General features: G+C 45.2%; 1 protein-coding gene and 1 pseudogene across 2 annotated transcripts in view; one reads left to right on the top strand and one right to left on the bottom strand.

Annotated features, from left to right (window-relative positions):
* Positions 1-15290, top strand: part of LOC105478107 (shroom family member 2) — a 164505-nt gene that overhangs the window by 21606 nt on the left and 127609 nt on the right. The window lies entirely within an intron of this gene.
* On the bottom strand, positions 9861-11199 carry LOC105478108 (eukaryotic translation initiation factor 5 pseudogene; annotated as a pseudogene).

The following is a 15290-nucleotide window of genomic DNA, read 5'->3' as shown; positions in this document are numbered from 1 at the left end:
GTCAGGAGTTCGAGACCAGCCTGGCCAACATGGTGAAACTCCGTCTCTACTAAAAATACAAAAAAATTAGCCAGGCATGGTGGCAGGCGCCTATAATCCTAGCTACTCGGGAAGCTGAGGCAGGAGAATCGCTTGAACCTGGGAAGCGGAGGTTGCAGTGAGCCGAGTTCGCACCATTGCACTCCAGCCTGGGGGACAAGAGTGAACTTTGTCTCAAAAAAAAAAAAAAATAAATAAATAAATGGATATAATTCACATGTCACAAAATTCACCGTGTTAAAGGGTACAGTTTAGTGGTATTTTTTCTGTATATTCACTGACTTGTGTAATCGTCACTTTAATTCCAGAACAATTTTTTTTTTTTTTTTTTTTGAGACGGTGTCTCCCTCTGTCGCCCAGGCTAGAGTGCAGTGGCCGGATCTCGGCTCACTGCAAGCTCCGCCTCCCGGATTTACGCCATTATCCTGCCTCAGCTTCCCGAGTAGCTGGGACTACAGGCGCCCACCACCTTGCCCCGCTAGTTTTTTTGTATTTTTTTTTTTTTTTTAGTAGAGACGGGGTTTCACCGTGTTAGCCAGGATGGTCTTGATCTCCTGACCTCGTGATCCGCCCATCTCGGCCTCCCAAAGTGTTGGGATTACAGGCTTGAGCCACCGCGCCTGGCCATAATTCCAGAACATTTTTATCACCCCAAAAAAGAATCCCTACATCCATTAATACTCCCTCCCCATTTCCTCCCTTCCCCCAAATCCCACCCCCGCACTGATCTGCTTTCTTTTATTAGTCAGGGTTCTCTAGAGAGACAGAAGTAATAGGAAATACCTATGAAGAGGAGTTTATTATAAAGTATTAACTCACATGATCACAGGGTCCCACAACAGGCTATCTGCAAACTGAGGAGCAAGGAAGCCAGTCCGAGTCCCAAAACTGAAGAACTTGGAGTCTGATGTTCGAGGCCAGGAAGCATCCAGCATGGGAGAAAGATGTAGGCTGGGAGGCCAGGCCAGTCTCTCCTTTTCACGCCTTTCTGTCTGATTTAGATTAGACTGTGCCCACCAGATTAAGGGCAGATCTGCCTTCCCCAGCCCACTGACTCACATGTTAATCTCTTTTGGCAACACCCCCACAGACCCACCCAGGACCCAGGATCAATATTTTGTGTTCTTCGATCCAATCAAGTTGACACTCAGTATTAACCATCACAAGTCCACCCCTTGTCAATGTGAGATCATACATAATCTTCAAGTAAAGACAATAATAAGGTCATAATTACACCTAACATAATACAGCTATCCTTCATACAACCAAAAATGCACCAATCCCCAACCCAAATACTATTACATAAAGCTGATAATACGTAAATGCTGATATGAAGTCAATAAATCTTTTTTTTGAGACAGAGTCTCGCTCTGTTGCCCAGGCTGGAGTGCAGTGGCACGATCTCAGCTCACTGCAACCTCTGCCTCCTGGGTTCAAGCAATTCTCCTGCCTCAGCCTCCCGAGTAACTGGGACTACAGGCGTGCGCCACGACGCTGGCCAATTTTTTTTTTGTATTTTTAGTAGAGATGGAGTTTCACCATGTTTGCCAGGCTGGTCTTGAGCTCCTGACCTCAAGTGATCCACCTGCCTCGGCCTCCCAAAGTGCTGGGATTACAGGCATGAGCCACTGTGCCTAGCCTGAAGTCAATAAATCTTATGTCACGTGATAAAGGAAAAGAAATTAAAATAAAGATATTTTCCTAGTACAGGTGTATACATGCACAAACATGCTTTTAGCAAAAGGAGGAGGAAATACTCATGACAGTTACAGTCCCCATTTCTGCAGCTGGTCACATGGTCATAGCTGGTACTGATGACTACCTTCTACTACCCATTCTGTATTCCCTTTGCCTTCAGCAAGCTCCTTAGCTGATTGTGTTTTTTTGCCTGGTGGAGTGACTCAAACCTTCATTCCTGAAGGGTCTGGGTCATTCGTAGTCTGGCCTGGATTGGGCTGTTGTAGTGTTCCCTTAACCTTAATCACAGGGCATGGTAATACTAAGAGATGCCCTAATGGGTCTCCTGTATTCCATGCATACTCTTCCCTAGCTCCGTTGTGGAGTAGTAGACTGATTTTATCTTGATAGTCTGGGTCAGTCACCCCAGCCAACACTGTAACTCCCTTCTTATCCTGTTGACTTAAAGGTAGGAGGAGCCCAAAGCAGCCAGGTGGCAATCTGAACTTCCAGTTTAATGGAATCATTGTTGTGTCTCCTGGTGGCAGCGTTCCTCCCTCTGGAACTAAGACCCCTAGGCCAACAGAATGTAATGTTGCAGGAACAGGAAGCAAAAATTTTGCTAGTGGATCACTAGAGGTGATGGTAAGTCGTGCCACGTCTACTTCCACCCCTTGATTCCTGGACCCATGAATTCTGGCTATGGGAGAAACAGTACCATACATTGGATGCTGATTCAGAGCATACATGGCCTTCTGAAGAACTTTGCCCCAGCCCTGCAAAGTATTGTCACCTAGTTGGCGTTATAGTTGACTTCAAAAGGCCATTCCACCATTCCATTAATCCAGCTGCTTCAGGATGAAGGGGAACGTGGTAAGACCAGTGAATTCCATGAGCATGAGCCCACTGCCACACTTCTTTAGCTATAAAGTGAGTGCCTTAGTCAGAGGCAATGCTGTGTGGAATACCATGATGGTGGATAAGGCATTCCATGAGTCCACAGATGGTAGTCTTGGCAGAAGCATTGCGTGCAGGATAGGCAAACCCATATCTGGAGTAAGTGTCTATTGCAGTGAGAACAAACCTTTGGCCTTGCCATGATGGAAGAGGTACAATATAATCAACCTGCCACCAGGTAGCTGGCTGATCACCCCAAGGAATGGTAACATATCGAGGGCTCAGTGATGGTCTCTGCTGCTGGCAAATTGGGTATCCAGCAGTGGCCATAGCCAGGTCAGCCTTGGTGAGTGGAAGTCCATGTTGCTGAGTCCATCCATAACCTCCATCCCTGCCACCATGGCCACTTTGTTCATGGGCCCATTGGGCGATGATGCGTAGCTGGGAAAAGAGGCTGAGTGGTGTCCACAGAAAGGGTCATCCTATCCAGTTGATTCTTAAAATCCTCCTCTACTGAGGTCACCTGTTGGTGAGCACTCACATGGGATGCAAGTATCTTCACAGTTTTTGAGCACTCAGAGAGGTCCATCCACAAACCTCATCCCCGAATTTCTTTGTCACCAATTTTCCAATCATACTTCTTCCCATGAATTCAGCCCATGAATCAGTATATAATCACACATCTGGCCATTTTTCCGTCCATACAAAGTACACAACCAGGTGCACTGCTCCAAGTTCTGCCCACTGGGAAGGTTTCCCTTCACCGCTGTCCTTCAGGGGTGTTGTAGAAAGGGGCTGTAGTGGTGCCACTCTCTATTTTGGGGTGGTGTCTGCATATCATACAGAACCGTCTGTGAACCAGACCCTAGTCTTCTCTTCCTCTGACAACTGATCATAGGGAACTCTCCATAAGGCTATTACTGCAGGCTCGGGGAGAGAAGGCAGGGTGGCAGGAGTGGAGACCATTGGCATTTGAGTCACTTCTTCATGTAACTTACTTGTGCCTTCAGGACCTGCTTGAGCCCGATCACGTATATACCACTTCCATTTGATGATAGAGTGCTGCTGTGCACACCCAGCTTTATGGATAGATGGGCCAGAAAGCACCCAGTTCATGATAGGTAGTTCAGATTGCATGGTGGCTTGATGAGCCATAGTCAAATATTCAGTTTCTACCAAAGCCCAGTAACGGGCCAAGAGCTGTATCTCAAAAGGAGAGTAGTTGTCTGCAGAAGATGGCAGGGCCTTGCTCCAAAATCCTAGAGGCCTCCGCTGTGATTCACCTATGGGGGCCTGCCAGAGGCTCCAAACAGCATCCCTATCTGCCTCTGACACCTCAGGCACCATTGGATCATATGGCGCAAGTGGCAGGGCAGCTTGCACAGCAGCCTGGACCTGTTGCAGAGCCTTGTCCTGTTCTGGACCCCACTCAAAACTGGCAGCCTTTCGGGTCACTTGATAAATGGGTCAGAGTAACACACCCAAATGAGGAATGTGTTGCCTCCAAAATCCAGATAGGCCCACTAGGCGTTGTGCCTCTTTCCTGCTTGTAGGAGAGGCCAAATGCAGCAACTTATTCTTCACCTTGGAATATCTCGACAGGCCCCATACCGTTGGACCCCTAGAAATTTTACTGAGGTAGAAGGTCCCTGAATTTTAGTCGGATTTATTTCCCATCCTCTGGCACACAAATGTCTCACCAATAAGTCCAGTGTGTTTGCTACTTCTTGTTCACTGGATCCAATCAGCATAATATCATCAGTGCAGTGGACCAGTGTGATGTCTTGGGGAAGCGAAAAGCAATCAAGGTCTCTCCGAATAAGATTATGACACAAAGCTGGAGAGCTGATACACCCCTGAGGTAGGACAGTAAAGGTATATTGCTGCTGAAGGCAAATTGCTTCTGGTAGGCATTGTGGACAGTAATGGAGAAAAAGGCATTTGCCAAGTCAATGGCTGCATACCAGGTACCAGGAGATGTGTTAGTTTGCTCAAGCAATGAAACCACATCTGGTACAGCAGCTGCAGTTGGAGTCACCACTTAGTTAAGCTGATGATAATCCACTGTCATTCTCCAAGATCCATCTGTCTTCTGCACAGGCCAAATGGGAGAGTTGAACAGGGATGTGATGGGAATCACCACCCATGTGTCTTTCAAGTCCTTGATGGTGGCACTAATCTCTGCAATCCCTGCAGGGATGTGACATTGTTTTTGATTTACTGTTTTTCTAGGTAGAGGCAACTCTAATGGCTTCCATTGAGCCTTTCCCACTATAATAGCCCTCACCCTACCAGTCAGGGAACCAATGTGGGGGTTCTGCCAGCTGCTAAGTATGTCTATGCCAATCATGCATTCTGGCACTGGGGAAATGACCACAGGATGAGTCTGGGGACCCACTGTAAGTCGGACCTGAGCTAAAATTCCATTAATTACCATACCTCCATAAGCCCGTACTTTAACTGGAGGACCACAATGACGTTTTTGCTCCCTTGAAATCAACATCAGCTCAGTAGTCCCCAAAATGTCTGATCATTTCCCTTTCCCCAATGCACAGTTACCCTGGTTAAAGTCCAGAGGTCGCATTGGGGAAGGATGGGAAAAGATTCACCACATTAATTGTTGGTAATGTAGTGGGGTCCTTCCTCAAGGGAACCTGGCCTCCTCTTCATTCAAGGGGTTCTGGGTCTGTAAACTGGCTCAAGTCTGGAAATTGATTGAGGGGCTGTGATTCTGTTTTTATAATTCAAATTAGTCTTTTGTCCATTCAACCCAGAAGTTTTCTGCTTGTATAAATTCAGTAGGAAGGCAATAGGCTTCCTATCAACTTCACTTCTAGGAGCACCGTGATTAATTAATTAGCCAATGCCAGAGCTCACACGAGTCAGACTATTCTGATTGCCGCTTTGCCTCTGCAGTCCATTACGGTAGCTACACACACCTTGCCTTTGACAGTTGAGTGTCATCACTTGGCTTCTGCCACCTCAGGATCCAATTATTCCTATTGTATTTAAACTTTGTAGTTGTGTGACTGCAGTTCCCACCATTAGATCTGACATACAGGGAAGAACAATCACAGGGCTCTTCAAAGATGCAGGTGCTGCCCTCACAAATCTGTTTTGCAAGGCATTGGTCAAGGGTATATCTTCTGGACCCTCTCAGCTGGGATGAGTAGGTCTAAGGTGACTAATCCACTCCACCATCCCGATCTCCCTAAGCCTTTGGATCCCTTCCTCTACATTAAACCAAGGGAGGTCAGGCATTTCTAGCTCATTCATGTGGGCCATCTTTTAATCCATATTTCAGCTAACCAAGCAAATAAAACCATTAGAACATTTTTAAACTCCCCAGCTGCAACATTAAAAGCAGAGTCCCTACTTAGTGGGCCCAAATCAATAAATTCAGCCTGATCCAACTCTGTGTTCCTTCCATCATTATCCCATACCCTTAATATCCATTCCCATGCCTGTTCTCCAGATTGCTGTTTATATGAATTAGAGAACTCAAATGGTTCTTTTCGAGTGTAGCACACCTCCTCATGAGTCACATTCTCAACCTCACCTCTAGGGGCCCGCTGGGACTTTAGTTACAGGTCTAGAAGTAAACAGGGGTTTTGGGGGTGGCTCCTGAGAAGAATCAACATTATCTTGCCTGGCAACTGTCTTGTGGGAGGCCATCACTGTTGCCTCCGGCAGCACAGGTTTATCTCCTCAGACAAAGGTGGAAAGGCTGATGGCAGCATGGGAAGGGATGTTGCCGCCACAGGGGATGGGGAAGCTGTTCCTTCTGGCAAAAAAGGTTCATCAGAGTTTACAAACTCAGTGTGCCCAGCTTCATCAGGGTCCTCCCACACGTCCCCATTCCAAGCTGCAGGGTCCCATTCTTTTCCAATCAATGCCCTCACTTTAACAGTAGACACCTGGCGAGGCTGTGCACGTGTCTTGCATTGCAGGTCAGCCACTCGCATGATAAGAACTTGTGTCTGTTTTTCCACAATTTCAGCTCTTTCTCTACAGGAGGTAAGAATTTCACTTGGGGCAATCTTAGCAGATTTGAGGCTCAGTATCTGCTTCTGAAGCTGAGAGACGGAATCCCTGAGTTCATCATTTTCTTTTGTCACTTTGCCCGCTGAACTTAGGAACAACCAACCAGCTTCATTATGTTCCTTGGTTCTCCACATATGGTCAAAGGTATTATGTATAGAGTCACTAAACTCCTTGCCTCTCATGAGCAATGAATCAGGAGTGTCAAATGCATTTATTTTGCATAACTCTCTAAACAGTTTATGCCAAGGACTATCAGTGTTTTCCATACTATGTGAAGTAGAGTCCTTAGCATTTTGGAGTCTAATCATATTAAGCAGCTAACTCCAGAAACCCCAAAACCGACAAAAGAACTCCATCCTTAATATTCTGTTCCTCTAGAACCAGTCCTGGTACCAAAATCTGCATTAGGGTTCTCTTAGAGGGACAGAACTAATAGGCTAGATACACATATTTTTATATATATATATATCTCCTACATATAGCTCAGATATATATCCTCTATATAGAAAGATCTGTTCTCTGTATATATCCTGTATATATCTATATATAATTATATATATGTCTACATCATATATATATGTATATACATATAAAGGGGATGTTATTAAGTATTAACTCCCACGATCACAAGGTCCCACAACAGACTGTCTGCAAGCTGAGGAGCAAGGAGAGCCAGTCCGAGTCCCAAAACTGAAGAACTTGGAGTCTGATGTTCGAGGGCAGGAAGCATCCAGCACGGGAGAAAGATGTAGGCTGGGAGGCCAGGCCAGTCCCTCCTTTTCACGTCTTTCTGTCTGCTTAATATCCGTTTCAGCTGATTAGATGGTGCCCACCAGATTAAGGGTGGATCTGCCTTCCCCAGCCCACTAACTCAAATTTAATCTCTTTTGGCAACACCCTCAGACACACCCAGGATCAGTACTTTGTATCCTTCAATCCAATCAAGCTGACACTCAGTATTAACCATCACAGTTACTATGTATGGATTTGTCTGTTCTGGACATTTCATGTCACTGGGATCATAGAATATGTGGTCATTTGTGTCTGGCTTATCTCATTATAATGTTTGGAGATTAATCCATGTTGTAGTGTGTATCAGTCATTCCTTTTCACGGCTGAATGCTATTGTCCTATGGGAATGGACCGCGTTTTGTTCATATCCTTTGATGGACATGTGGGTGGTTCTCCTTTGTGACTCTTGCGAATAATGCTGCTGTGTGGACAAGTTTTCAAGTCTCCTGAGTATTTTCCTTGTGTTTCCAGCTTTTAACCTCACTGCCCCAGGCATAGCATTTGTGATTTCCTGAGCACAGGGGTGGCACATCTCTTATGAATCAAAAGAATAGGATTGGTCATTTTGGCTTCACAACTGTTGAAGCAAAATTAAAACTCACAATTTTCAAAGGTCATAGGATTTTTGTCCTGACCCTGGTGGGTGTGGGGCCCTGAAGGGCTCCAACAGAGGTGGTCAGCATGTCTGCTGAGCCTTCAGGAAGACATGCATGGTCGCCGGCATCCTGGTGGTCCTTGTGGTGGCAGTTTGTGATTAGCTCAGCCTCATCCCCTGCTGCTGCTGCTGCTTTCTGAGCAGGAGCATGGGAGTCTTTCAGCCTCCCTGTGAAGTGGACACAGGGTTGATTCTGGGGTTCAGGCACTGAGCGGAGTCCCTGTAACCCAAGGGTGATAGCGCTCGGGAAGGTGTCCCCCCTTAGACATGAGCTGCTCTCTTGTCATTTTCCACTCTTTCACTTCCCAGCAACAACATAGCTTCAGACCAAAATCAAAATCTTCACCTCTTCATCATTTCTGGTTATATTTCAGAAACCCCTGCTATAGGGGGATCCCTCAATAAACTTAAATTTTCCAGATTTGGGGGACATTGTATCTTCATCATAGCATTGTAGGATTTATAAAGTTTTGTGTTGAATATTTTTATTTATTTATTTATTTAAGAGACATTGTCCTGCTCTGTTACCCAAGCTAGAGTGCAGTGGTGTGACCTTGCCTCCCTGCAGCCTTCAATTCCTGGGCTCAAGTGATCCTCCTGCCTCTGCCTCCTGAGTAGGTGGGACTACAGGCACCCGTCACCCATGCCCAGCTAATTTCTGTATTTTTTGTAGAGACGGGATTTCACCATGTTGGCTAGGCTGGTCTCAAACCCCTGACCTCAAGTGATCCACCCACCTTGGCCTCCCAAAGTGCTGGAATTACAGGTGTGAGCCACCACACCCGACCTCCCTCTACCTTTTTTTTTTTTTCTTTCAGTATGTCTAAATATTTTGGAATTGTAATTTAAACCATAAGGGCAAAAGCTGAAAATTAATGCTTAGGTTTGCTAGTAAGTGCACCCTTCCCTGTTTCCCCCAAATAAAATCAGTTTATTGTTTAATTGCACCCCAAAGCGAGTTCTCTCAGTATGAAGCAACTACTACATACACACAAAATGGTTGTTAATGTAATAACTTCCCTGGCTCATCCAACGTGCAATGCACACGACTTCAAAGACTACAATTTAGGGCAAGTGTACATGAAATGAGAAAGCAACTCTCCAAGTTTCAAAACCTGCTGTTAAATTATTTCTAGGACACTCAGGTCATATTTACTTCTCAGTAGGATGTTGCACTGTCATGTGATTATCAGTCTACCTCACAGTGTACATTACCAGATGCCAATTGGAGGGACTAGAGATAAAACTTAAGTAGTATTATTTCTTAATGGGCTGAATAAGGTAATTACAAATAAGTTTGCTTTACATCCTGTTGAAGACCTCTTTACAGCCTCAGCACCTAACAATATCTAGCAGGCTCCAAGAATGCTTGTCAGGTGAAATGATGATGTAACATTTGAAAATGGAGCCAGTTGCTTCAGGTTAAGTCATTCAGAACCAAATATCTGAAGAATGACCAAAATCAAATCTTTATTTTTATAACTGTATAAATGTGATCCAAATGTGTTCACCACCAGTTTTTCAAAAAGAAACATGCTATAAATAAGCAAACTGCATCTGCTCACTAATGTGTGTATGGACTCCCTAGATGTCTCATTGGGCTTAATTACAGAGCACTCACAGTAATAGATTTTTAGTGTATAGTGTAGCTTGATGTTAAGCCATTTTAGCTTTTGCACATACATGTTGTGCTTCTGGCTGATAATGGAGAAGAATTTGCAGCATTACACTGTTAAGCTAGGTTGCATCCATCCCATTAAATGGCATCAATATCAATGTCATCATCCTGGTTTTTGGACTTTACAGTTTCAACTTTAGGTACACTGACAGTCTTCTAATATACCACCTCAATGCTCTCATCTTCATCTTCTTTACCACCAGAAGATTCTTCCTCTGCCTCCTTCATTTTATAAATGGTTCTGCTTTGACACAAATCTCTTTGGCTAGTTCTTTTGAGACATATTTCTTAAAGGCCTTTTTCCGACCAGCTGATGATGACCTCTTCTTCTAAAAAATCTACATCATACGTCTCCTTCAAGATATGTGGAATCTTGGAGATGAGGTGAGCTTGGTGCATTGCTACCCCACACGTCAAACCACGAAGAAGGTACCATTGAGCTTTGTTGTTGTTGTGACAAAATCATAGGAAATGGTGCCTGTATTTCTTATGTGTTCTCTAATCTCCTCTTTAAAAAGAACTCCAGTCAGAACAAGAGGGCCCATGGCTTTTACATCCAGTCCTTCTGCTTCAGCAACAGTTTCTTTGTCACATAAATCAATGATACCCTCTTCTTTATTTTTCTTCACAAAATCAAACAGGATGTTGGCCCACTCTTCAACTGTTCTTTCCAAATCATCACGGAGTATCAGAACTTTTGCATAATCACTGATTTCATCCATTCTGAGACTTTGAGCTTCCTCACTTGTATCTTCCCCCCAATCATCCTCCTCTTCTTCCACTGTATATGGAGGACGGCTAATTTCTTTGGTGGTGGTGGTAATGTTGTCTCACTGCTGGATACGGAGCCATTTTCCTTGTCTTTGCCCTTTCTATTTTTCTTTTCCTTTTCTTTCTTTCCTGTACCACTGTCACTATTCTCAGGTGGGTTTTTGAGAATGAATGTGCAGAGTTTATGGTGTGTGTCAAGCATGCCTTGATAGCCACAGGCTTTATAAGAATTACCTAGTGTTTGCTGCTTTGGCTTGACATGCATATCTGTTTCAGGACTCTCACATTCAGGACAGACAACAATTTTTTAATGAATCCATCCAACATGTCTTGCACCTTATTGGCCTCATGAGATTCATTCACAATGTAACAATGTATCCCACCAAAATATTTGGTAGGATACCTTGGAGGCCGATTAATCGCCTTTGCGGTGTCAATCATGTTGACTATAACTGTCTTGATTCCATTTTCTTTGCCCTCAACCTTGGCAATCATACAGGGCATCTTGTGATAGAACTGGTCTGACACGCTGTGGTTGACATTGACAGACATTTTGGCTTTATTAGTGGCTTTATCAATAAGATGGAGATATCTTTGATTGCAGCTTTTTGGTATCTTCTGTCTGGAGAAGAAGGGATGACATAAACGACTGCAAAAGTTCTGGGTCTCTGATGTGAAAACATTTTCGCTACCAAGGCTGTAAGCTGTCTTGCTTGTATGCTATGTTTCCCCAATACAGGTACCAATGACTGCACAACAGCTCTTCTGGTGAAGGCCTCCCTGTTCTCCCAGGCTTGAAAAGCGCCGTCCTTCATGCTTCCCTGTCACCTTGCTCCTAGCAGGCATCACATCAAGTCCACCCTGCCAGTTTATCTTTTTTTTGAGATGGAGTCTCACTCTGTTGCCCAGGCTGGAGTGCAGTGGTGCGATCTCAGCTCACTGAAACCTCTGTCTCCTGGGTTCAAGTGATTCTCCTGCCTCAGCCTCCCGAGTAGCTGGGACTACAGGCACCTGTCACCACACCCAGCTAATTTTTTTTTTTTTTTTTTTTTGGTAGAGACGGAGTTTCACTATGTTGTCCAGGCTGGTCTTGAACTCCTGACCTAAAGTGATCTGCCTGCCTAGGCCTCCCGAAGTGCTGGGATTACAAGCATGAGCCACCGCACCTGGCTCCCTCCACCTTTTTAACTTTTTTTTCTTTTTCAGATTATGTTTTTCAAGCTTCAAGATTTATTTTATTGCAGTATTTTTTTGAAAATACGAAGAGTTATCCAGTAGAGTCTCATCACACATGGACTGAAGCTGACACCATCCTATGGCCCACAGAGTCTTCTGTAACTGGGTCTTCAACACGTGGCCTTCCCTCCATCCTTTCCCACCCTCTTTGCTCCAGCCACACCCAGCTTCCAGCTTCTAGAAGCAGCCTGCATTCCTCCCCTACCCTTTTTAAAATAGACAGAGTCTTGCTCTGTCACCCAGGCTGGAGTGCAGTGGTGCAATCACAGTTTACTGCAGTCTCGAATTCCTGGGCTTAAGCAATCATCCCACCTCAGCCCTCCCAAGTAGCTGGGACTACAGATGCACCACCGTGCCCTGCTAATTCTAAAGTTTTTTTTAGAGATGAGTTCTCACCATGTTGCCCAGGCTGGTCTCAAACTCCTGGGCTCAAGTGATCCTCCTGCCTTGGTCTCCCAAATTGCTAGGATTTACTTGTGTGTGCCACCGTACCCGGCCTTCCTTTTTCTTTTGAAAAAATCCTTAGGTTTTAATAAAATTCCATGTCCTCCATTCTCTGAAATCTGTATGAAGTACCAGAAGTCTCAATTTGACAATAGACATGGTCAGGATATTTCTAATGTTTAGATGATCCTCTGCAAACTAGAGGCCCGCAGACTTCTGTAAAGGGCCAGAGAGTAAATATTTTTGGCTCTGTGGGCCAAATTACTCCTCTGTACTGTACAGCATGATCGCTGCTGTAGACAGTGTGTAAATGAAAGGATTGTGTGCCAATAAATCTTTATTTACAAAAGCAGGCAATGGGCAGTAATTGGTATACTGGCTGGGGCTTGCTGCCCTTAGTAAGCAGTGGTTTTCAAAGTGTGGTTCCCAGACCAGCAGCATCAGTATCCCCTGGGAACTTGGCAGGGTTGAAAATTCTTGGACCCCACTCTAGACCTACTGAACCCCAAACCAGAAGTTAGTCAGGAATCATCTGGGTGATGCTGATGCTGGCTCCACACAGCAGAGCAGTTCTCTGTACAACTGCTCTACAGAGATGTGGCCTGTCTGCCATTTGCATTCTAATTAGCATGTGCAAAACCTCCAAATCACAGTTGCTGGGACCCAGGGACCTGAATTTTAACAACTGGCTCAGATGGTTTTATACACACTGAAATCAGAACCAGTTTCTAAAGCAGCACTTCTCTGAACCAGTAGAGGACATGGGGGAGGCATCAGGGAAGTTTTTCAAACTACAGCCTGGGCTTGCGTGGGGTGCTTTGCAAGAAGGAGGGGGTAATGTGGAAAGTGGGAGTGGGTGTGGCTTTTTGTTAGCTTATTGTGAACTCTGCCCATGATAACTGGTCTGGGAAGGTGGGTTTATTTCTTTTCTCCTACATGTAATGTGTGTTTTGAAACCCAGGAATTTCTGAAATTTTAAAGCCTGTTGGTTGTAATAAATATTGCACCCCATCACATTTGCTACCACATTTGCTAACTTGTATTTAGTATTTGAAGTGAAAACGGGTGGAGAAATACTGTATGATCCATTGGTATCAAATATCTTGAATATGCAAAAGCTTCAAATGCTTGAATATACAAAGACAGCAGAATTGAATGGTGGTTACCAGGGACGGAGTGCAGAGGGGAGGGTCTGGCAGCGGGCATGGGGTTTCTGTTGGGGTAATGAAAATGTTCTGGACTTAGAGAGTGGTGGTTGCACAACTCTGTGAATATACCAAAAACTCCTTGATTGTATACTTTAAAAAGGTGAATTTTATTGTATGTAAGTTATACTCAAGAAAGCAGTTACTTAAAAAAAGGAAATGGGTCAAGGTGTGTGTTCAGCCTTATTCTTGAATTGTAGAGACATCACTGAGAGGAGGCTGACCCTGAAGGCCCCTGTTAGAGCCTATCCTGGGGCAGTTCTTCAGTGGACCTGAATTCGTGTCATAGGGATCATCACTAAGCTGTGATTTTTCCTGGATCTGACCCAGGGGCAGACAGGCCTGGGAAAGAGTGTGTGTTGTTTATGGAGCCTCACTCCTGAGTGAGTGATCTCCGATTGAGGGAGAAACTCACACGGTGTTCCTCCAGGGCATGTAGCTGGAAGGCCCTCTGGGCTGGGGAGCTGGTGGCAGCCTGCAGGTTAGGGGAAGGGGGGAGGAGGCTGCAGTGGGTGAGGTAGGCAGGAGCCAGGGCCTTGCTCCAGGGCAGTGGGAGCCATGGAAGACTTTTAAGCAGGGTGTGGTGACAGAGACCACTTGTAGTAGAAGGGCAAATGGGTACAGGAGTTACATGGAGGAGTTAGGAAGCCTTGTGCTACCAACAGTGATAGAGAAAAGTCAAGGGATGAGAGTGGTACCACCAAGGCACAGTATGCGCATCTGGTGCAGGGATGGAGGATCCTGGTGCCTGAACGCATGTGTGCATCTGTGCATGACTACTTGCCTCTCCCTCCCTCCATCCCATCTGCCTGGGGGAGGCCAGGGCTGAGCAGGGATCAGTCCCCAGAGTCCTGGCTCCTGGATCCGTGCTCAGTGCCAGGCAGGTGGCAGCTTCAGAAAGCTCTGTGGAGGGAATGGCCGAATCTGGTGCAGACCGGCTCCTCTCTGCCCAGGTGCGGCTGGGGCTGCTTCAACATGCTTGCTCAGGGCCAGGAGGAGGAGGGGGTGTGCTCAGTGCCTCTGGGCAGGAGTGGGCCTCCCTGGGGTTCTGTCCCTTCTCTAAGGACTCCCAGCAAACACTGGCAGCAGGGGTCTTCAATGCCCTGTCCTAACTGCTTGTGCAGGAAATGAAGCAATTTGTTGGAAAAACTCAATTTTGAGAATATGAATTCTTCTTCTTCTTCTTTATATTTTTAGAGACAGGATCTCTCTCTGTTGCCCAGACTGGAGTGCAGTGGCATGATCATTGCTCACTGCAGCCTTAAACTCCCAGGCTTAAGCTATCCTCCTGACTCAGCCTCTCAAGTAGCTGGGACTACAGGCTTGTGCCACCACGCCTGGCTAATTTTTCTAATTTTTAGTAGAGACAAGGTCTTGCTATGTTGCCCAGGCTGGTGTGGAACTCCTGGCCTCAAGTGATCTTCTTGTCTCTGCCAATTTCATGTTATTCTTAAACATAAGATTGTATTTGAATTGTCACCATAAATAATAAGGTCTTATTTTTGTAGTTATGTCTTCACTGCATGTAAAATTGCATAGCGTGCTAGGAAAAGAGAATCAGGTAGTAGTTAATTCTCCTAGGAAGAGGCAGGATCTATACAAAGTCATTTTTGTTTTTTGTTTTGTTTTGTTTTTGGTAATAATCATGGAATTATGCTCCAGATTTACATGGAGAAACAACATTTTTTTCTTTTCTTTCTTTTTTTTTTTTTTTTGAGATAGGGTCTTGCTCGTTTGCCTAGGCTGGAATGCAGTGGCGCAATCACAGCTCACTGCAGCCTCCACCTCCCAAACTCAAGTGATCCTCCCACCTCAGCTTGCTGAGTAGCTGGGACTATAGGCATGTACTACC

This window comes from Macaca nemestrina, chromosome X (genome assembly GCF_043159975.1).
Source record: "Macaca nemestrina isolate mMacNem1 chromosome X, mMacNem.hap1, whole genome shotgun sequence".
NCBI lineage: Eukaryota > Metazoa > Chordata > Mammalia > Primates > Cercopithecidae > Macaca > Macaca nemestrina.
This window is presented reverse-complemented; position numbering and strand designations above follow the sequence as displayed.